Here is a 6228-nt window from a genome sequence, read left to right as displayed (position 1 = left end):
TTAAAATGTCCCTGATTTACAAATATATTATGGCAGTGACATAAACTGCCTTAATCCATGAATATTGTGGCGTTTTCAAATAACCGCCTTAATATTAATGACGTTTTAATCAGTTTTTTTTGTAGTGTATGGTGAAGTAGGCTGGAAAAAAAATACAAATTACAATCTCATGGAAGAACTTTGAATCAAAGAACCTTGATAGAAACAATAAGAGGAAAAACGATGCATTTGTTTGAAATAGATTTAAATTAATTTGAGAAAAAAGGAATGACTAAAATTCAATAGCAACGTTTTACAAAATTCAAAGGAGTAACTAGGAACACAATTGAATAAAACATCCAGAAGAATAGAAAAATCTAATAAGAAATTAATTTACAATTACAAATAAATAAGAATGCATATATATGGTGAAGTAGGCTGGAAAAAAAACACAAATTACAATCTCATGGAAGAACTTTAAATCAAAGAACCTTGATAGAAACAATAAGAGAAAAAATGATGCATTTTTTTAAAATAAATTTAAATTAATTCAAGAAAAAGGGAATGACTAAAAGTCAAATAGCAACGTTTACAAAATTCAAAGGAGTAATTAGGAACAAAATTGAATAAAACATCCACAAGAATAGAAAAATCTAATAAGAAATTAATTTACCTTTCTCAAAAGGAAAGATCTGAAACCAACATCTTTCAGAAGAAATACTATAAATTTAAATGATGTATTACGTCAGAACAGATGCTAACTAAAATGAAATACATGAAGTTGGTAAAATAAAAATTAATTGGGCTATGAGCAAGATAGTTTCTAAAGAATCTTCAAAAATACTTAGGTGTACAATTATATAAGAATATGTATAAAAATTATAATAAGATCAGAAGAAAATCAATTTGTATTTAAAGAAGAAAATCTAAAGTAAAATTTTTCCCATACATTTATAAAAGAATAAATGGGGCATCACAATCAAACAGGTTTAGACTTTAATAAGAGGTTTCAAAGTTTATGTAAAAAGTGTATGCCAAATCAAAAATGACTTTATCAAAATTTTCAAGAATAATTGTCGATAAAATCAAGCAAGAAAATAATCAAACCATAATTTATTTAAAAGATTCAAAATGATAACTTCAAGAAAATATTATAATAAGATATAATGTATTGCAGCAAAACGAATTCAGATTTTGATTTGAGTTGATTATGTGATGGAATTATAATAGTTGTTAAATTATTGAGATTGATTTTGATTTGAGATTGTGATTGTGTATAGTTTATGATTGTTTCAGAATTGGCAAAAAGTTTTATTTTAGTTGATTATGCCAAATCGGTTGCTATTGAATTGTTTGCTTGATGACGCCGTGGTGGCTGTTCATGCTAATTTATTATTAACTAGCATTGGGTTTGAGACTTGTTAAAGGATTGAAGTTTGATTACTAAATTGATTTTCTTGAAAATTGGAATTTTAAGATAAAACAGTAACTTTGAAAACGAATCAGTAAGTCGATCGTGAACAAAATTGTATGAGGTTAAGTGTTGGATAAACTAGAGCAAATGTAGTTGTTAGGGTTTAATTCTGAGAGGTTCGTATTACTTGAAAAATTATGAATTTTTGAAGTTGGATTATTTGATTATAAATGAATGTTTAATGGAAATTCTGATTTTTAATTGATGGTAGGGTGTTGTTAAACTGAATTATGAGAAATTGATTATTGAGAATATGTTATTTTAGTAACTGCTGATGAAAGGCTGGTAAATTGTTGAGACTGAGGGAATTCGTAAGGATAGTTTAAGTCCATTTTTAGGGAAGGTTATATCCAATTTTTTATATAAGGATTTAATTAAAACGAATTATGTGAACTGCGCCTTAGATGTTTAATTGATAGATTTGATATTTGATATCTGAAAATGAATATTTAAGGGATTGTTTGAAGATGGTTATCTATTGAATATAAAATTGAGAAGTGAGTATTCTTTTAAAGTATTAAGGTTAGATTAAAGTACTTGAAAATGGTTTGAGTTCAGGTTAGATCATGAATCAATTGGGCAAGATCTTCAATGGAATAAATATCGTGATGAGGATGTGGGCTGATAACTACTACCTAGGAGTTAAATTCCTGGTGACAACAATGTCTCCTACGACCTTGTGGCCACGAAGTTCACCTCCTTCTCCAGGTTTAGCTCCTTGGGGAGAATATTATGACGTTAACCATATACTAATACTCTACATTCAGTGAAAGAACCTAGTACCATTTGGCTAATTTTTTCTCAAAAGAGAAATAAAAGAAAAGAAGTACATGTAAAATAAGCTTTGCTTCATGAACATGTATTAACAATTACATGGGCTATCTTTATCTGTAATTCATTAGTTATTTGTAAGATAGTAACTTGAAACACCAAATCTCTCACTAGCAACCTGCTTGATAGCATTTCTTTTTGGGTTCATTGAGCTATCAGGAAGAGGCTCCATGCGTGATGGTTGCTCACCACCCTCACCTATGAAAAAATATTATAGTTAAGATTTACAGAAATTTAGTATACTATTAAATACATGAACTCGAGAGAAAAGTAAACCCCTAGAAATTTCGACAAATTGTACCAAGCAGCATGTTTCATCAACATTTATCAACAATTGAATTCAACAACCATCCCCTCAAATATCCATAACAGAGTGACAAATATCCATAATAATACTTTGAATTACAACAAAATCAAACATTTGCACAAACTATGATTATCAATTCAGCTCAGACATGAGGCAAACATTTGTCTAAAAAACTACATTATAAGACAAATAAACAAACCTAATAAAATAAACTCACCTACAAGAGTAGGGGTAAAAGCTGAGTCAGGGACGTGGAGAAGCTTTGGAGTTCAGAGCTTTAGCACAACCACACGCATAGAATGATGAGACATGCGAAGAAGACAGAGACCGGTGACCAGGAACACGGCGTGGAGGAAGGATAATGGTGACTGACGGCGCGAAGGAGAAACAGAGTGTTACGGTTTGAGCCATGGAGGGGCTTGCGAGAGAGACTGAGCACGACGGAGGGTTTGAGACGGAAGGGAGCACCGAGATAGAAAGGAAACGGAAGGAGCACCGATGGAAAGAATGCCGAAGGAGGGGTTGGAAGCGCGATGAATCTCTGGGGTTAGGGTTGGGGCGCGATGAAGCTCTGGGGTTAGGGTTGGAGGCGCGATGAAGAAGCTATGGGATTAGGGTTGGAAACACCATGAATTTGAAGAAGCTTTGGTGTTAGAGTGAAAAATGTTTGTGTTAATAGTGAAGTGTTCGTTTTTCTTCAATATAGTTTTTCATAACCCTATTGGCATGCTTTAAAAACGTCACCATAACATAATTAAAAGCATTCTTGTTTCTCTCTATGGCCACGTTTTTGATGCATCGCATAAAAAAGCGTGGCCAAATCTCTAATCAATTACCACCCTCGTAAAAGCGTGGTCATTGACCTTTTCAGCCACACTTTTAAAGCGTGACAAAAAAAACGTATCCAAATCTCTAATAAATTGCCACCCTCATAAAAGGTGTTGCCATTGACTCCTTTCGGCCACGCTTTTAAAGCACAACAAGAAAAAAGTGTGGCAACATACCTTTTTTCTTTTAGTGTGTTTGATGAAATATTCACATTCGTTATGGAGTAGATTTTTCTTTCTTGGCTTGGAGTTGAGAACTTGGGTGCCCTTGATTTATTAATGTCTAATTTTGAGTTTTTAGTTGATCTTGTTTTCACTAATGCTAACCTTTTACTGAATTCAATTACTACGTTGGTTAGAACTGCGAATTAACACAAATTATACCTACTTGACTTTTCTCAATATGAAGAAATTGATGAAGAGGGATTAACTCTTAACAATTACCATGTTTGGAGTTAGTGACAAGGATAGTGATCCTTAATCTTCAATCCTAGCCAAGACTCTTTTAGTATTTGAATTTTCTCTTTTTTAGCATTTGAATTTCTTCTATTTTATTAGTGTTTTTCTCATTTTAATTTTTGTCATTATATCTCATGTTTACTTCGTTAGTTCTGTACTTGCCATTTGATTCTACTTTCTTGTAATTTAGTTACTAATTTTTCTTTTCATTTATGCCAATTTTCATTCCGTAATTGTACAAAACCCCTATTTTCTCATAGGTAATTCTAATGTAATGCATTGCGAGTCCAAGAAAACGATCCTGGCCTAAGCTTCCGATTATTAGTTTGATTTGTGACATCTTGTGAACTAAATTTTGATAATGTTAAATTCGTTCCGATTTAAAACTATATCTACAACGATTTTGAACTTTTTAATCTTAAAAATTTCTAAATTAGTTCTTAGTACTCATCACTTTATCGTCAGCTTTTTCGTCAAGTGAAGCGTTAATTTCGTTATCCCAAAAATATTATCGTATAATTTATAAATCGACCCCAAAATACGACGATACGTGTGTGATGAGAGGACTTTTGACGGTTTAGAATTCTCAAATGAATCCTCGTTGCTAGTTTCTAAACCAACACTAATCCTTTCATACAAAAATTTGTTTGTCACAAGTAACAAACCCCTAAATTATAAACCGAAGTATTGAACCTCGGGTCGTTCTCCCTAGGAATTACAATAAAGTGTTCTTGTTATCGGTTATGAGTTGCATATTTTGGGGGTTTTGATAAGGGACATGAAAGATAAATGGCAAGGAAAGTAAACTAACGACTAGAAAAGCCTTGGCAAGGTTTGGTGGTCAAGGATCTCTATCCTTATCACTAACCACAACATGAGAATTGGCAAGGATCAACCCCATTAAGTCATCCTCTAACTAATAAAGGAAAGTCAAATGAGCTATGTCAATCCAAGTCCATAAGTCCTAGTTCTCCACCAATTCAATTAGTGATATCTAGAGTTAATGGCTTCCAATCGTCAATCACTTGGACATTAGTAACTCAAGAGTTCCTAAGTTACCTTCCCAAGCCAAGAGCACTAAAATCTACCCTAAAATCCAACCAAGCATTTCATCAAACACTTGGAAGGCATAAAAGGAAAATATAGTAAATCAACAACAAGTGCAAAATCTAACAACAACTAATTGCAAAGAATTAACAACAACAATTAAAAGAAACAAAATTATTATGAGTTACCTCTAATTGAATTGAAAGAGAAGAGAAGGAACAAGAGTAGATCTACAACAAAATATAGAAGCAACTTAAAGGAGGTTTCAAAAAAAGAATAGAAGAATCATGATTGCAACAACAATAATTGAGAAGCAAAAGTAGAAGAAAGCATGAATCTAAATCTAGATCTAAGAACTAAACCTAATCCTAATCCTAATTCTAGAGAGAAGTGAGAGCTTCTCTCTCTAAAACTACTCTAAACTAATCCTAATGTGTGTAAATGATGCTAAGTTGTTGATTCCCTTCAATCCTTGGTCCTTTAAACGCATTTTGGCGCCAAAGTTGGTTGCAAATTGGGCCCCACAGCTCTCAGAAATCACTGGGCACGTTTTCTATAAAAAAATCACATGCGCTCACCGGCGCGTATGCGTACAGTGTGCGTGCGCGTACAGTGCGCGTGCGCGTGGATGAAGATATCCAAATCTTTGCCTTTTTCATGTGTTCTCCACTTTGCATGCTTTCCTCTTCACTCCTTTGATTCATTCCTAGCCTTTTCAACCTGAAATCACTTAACAAACAAATCAAGGCATCTAGTGGAATCAAGGGTGAATTGAATTTATCTAATTAAGGACCTAGAAAGTATGTTTTCACACTTAAGCACAAATTGGGAGACAATCATGAAACCATGCTATTTCATTGAATAAATGTGGGTAAAAGGTGATAAAATCCCCTAAAATCAATACAAGATAAACCCTAAATATGGGATTTATCAACCTCCCCACACTTAAACCAAGCATGTCTTCATGCTTAAACCAACATTTATTCAATGAAATCTAACTAAATGCAATCTACCTATATGCAACTATCTAAATGAATGCAATTACTTGGTCAAAATAAATCAATTCCCAAGAAGCATATAATCACAAGGGCTAAGGACTAGTAAGTCTAATCCAAAATTGAATTGAGCTATTGAATATTTTTACAAACTTGCATGAAAGAGATGATTATGGGTGGAAACATGTAATTGAGCAATCGAACCCTCACCGGATGTGTTTGCACTCTATTCGCTCAAGTGTTTAGGGTCGATTCACTCAACTCTTCTCTAATCATGCTTTCTAAGATTTGTTTTTCTTCTAACAATCA

General features: G+C 33.0%; 1 long non-coding RNA gene across 1 annotated transcript; it reads right to left on the bottom strand.

Moving 5' to 3' along the window:
* Nucleotides 1–2280: 2280 nt before the first annotated feature.
* On the bottom strand, nucleotides 2281–3319 carry LOC140178953 (uncharacterized). Its single transcript, XR_011872107.1, has 2 exons — nucleotides 2809–3319; nucleotides 2281–2482 (listed from the first exon to the last, which is right to left on the bottom strand). It is a non-coding gene; the product is annotated as an uncharacterized lncRNA (long non-coding RNA).
* Nucleotides 3320–6228: the final 2909 nt, after the last annotated feature.

This window comes from Arachis hypogaea, chromosome 15 (genome assembly GCF_003086295.3).
Source record: "Arachis hypogaea cultivar Tifrunner chromosome 15, arahy.Tifrunner.gnm2.J5K5, whole genome shotgun sequence".
Taxonomy (NCBI): Eukaryota; Viridiplantae; Streptophyta; class Magnoliopsida; order Fabales; family Fabaceae; genus Arachis; species Arachis hypogaea.
Note: the sequence above shows the minus strand (reverse complement) of the source record. Positions and strands in the feature narration are given on the sequence as shown.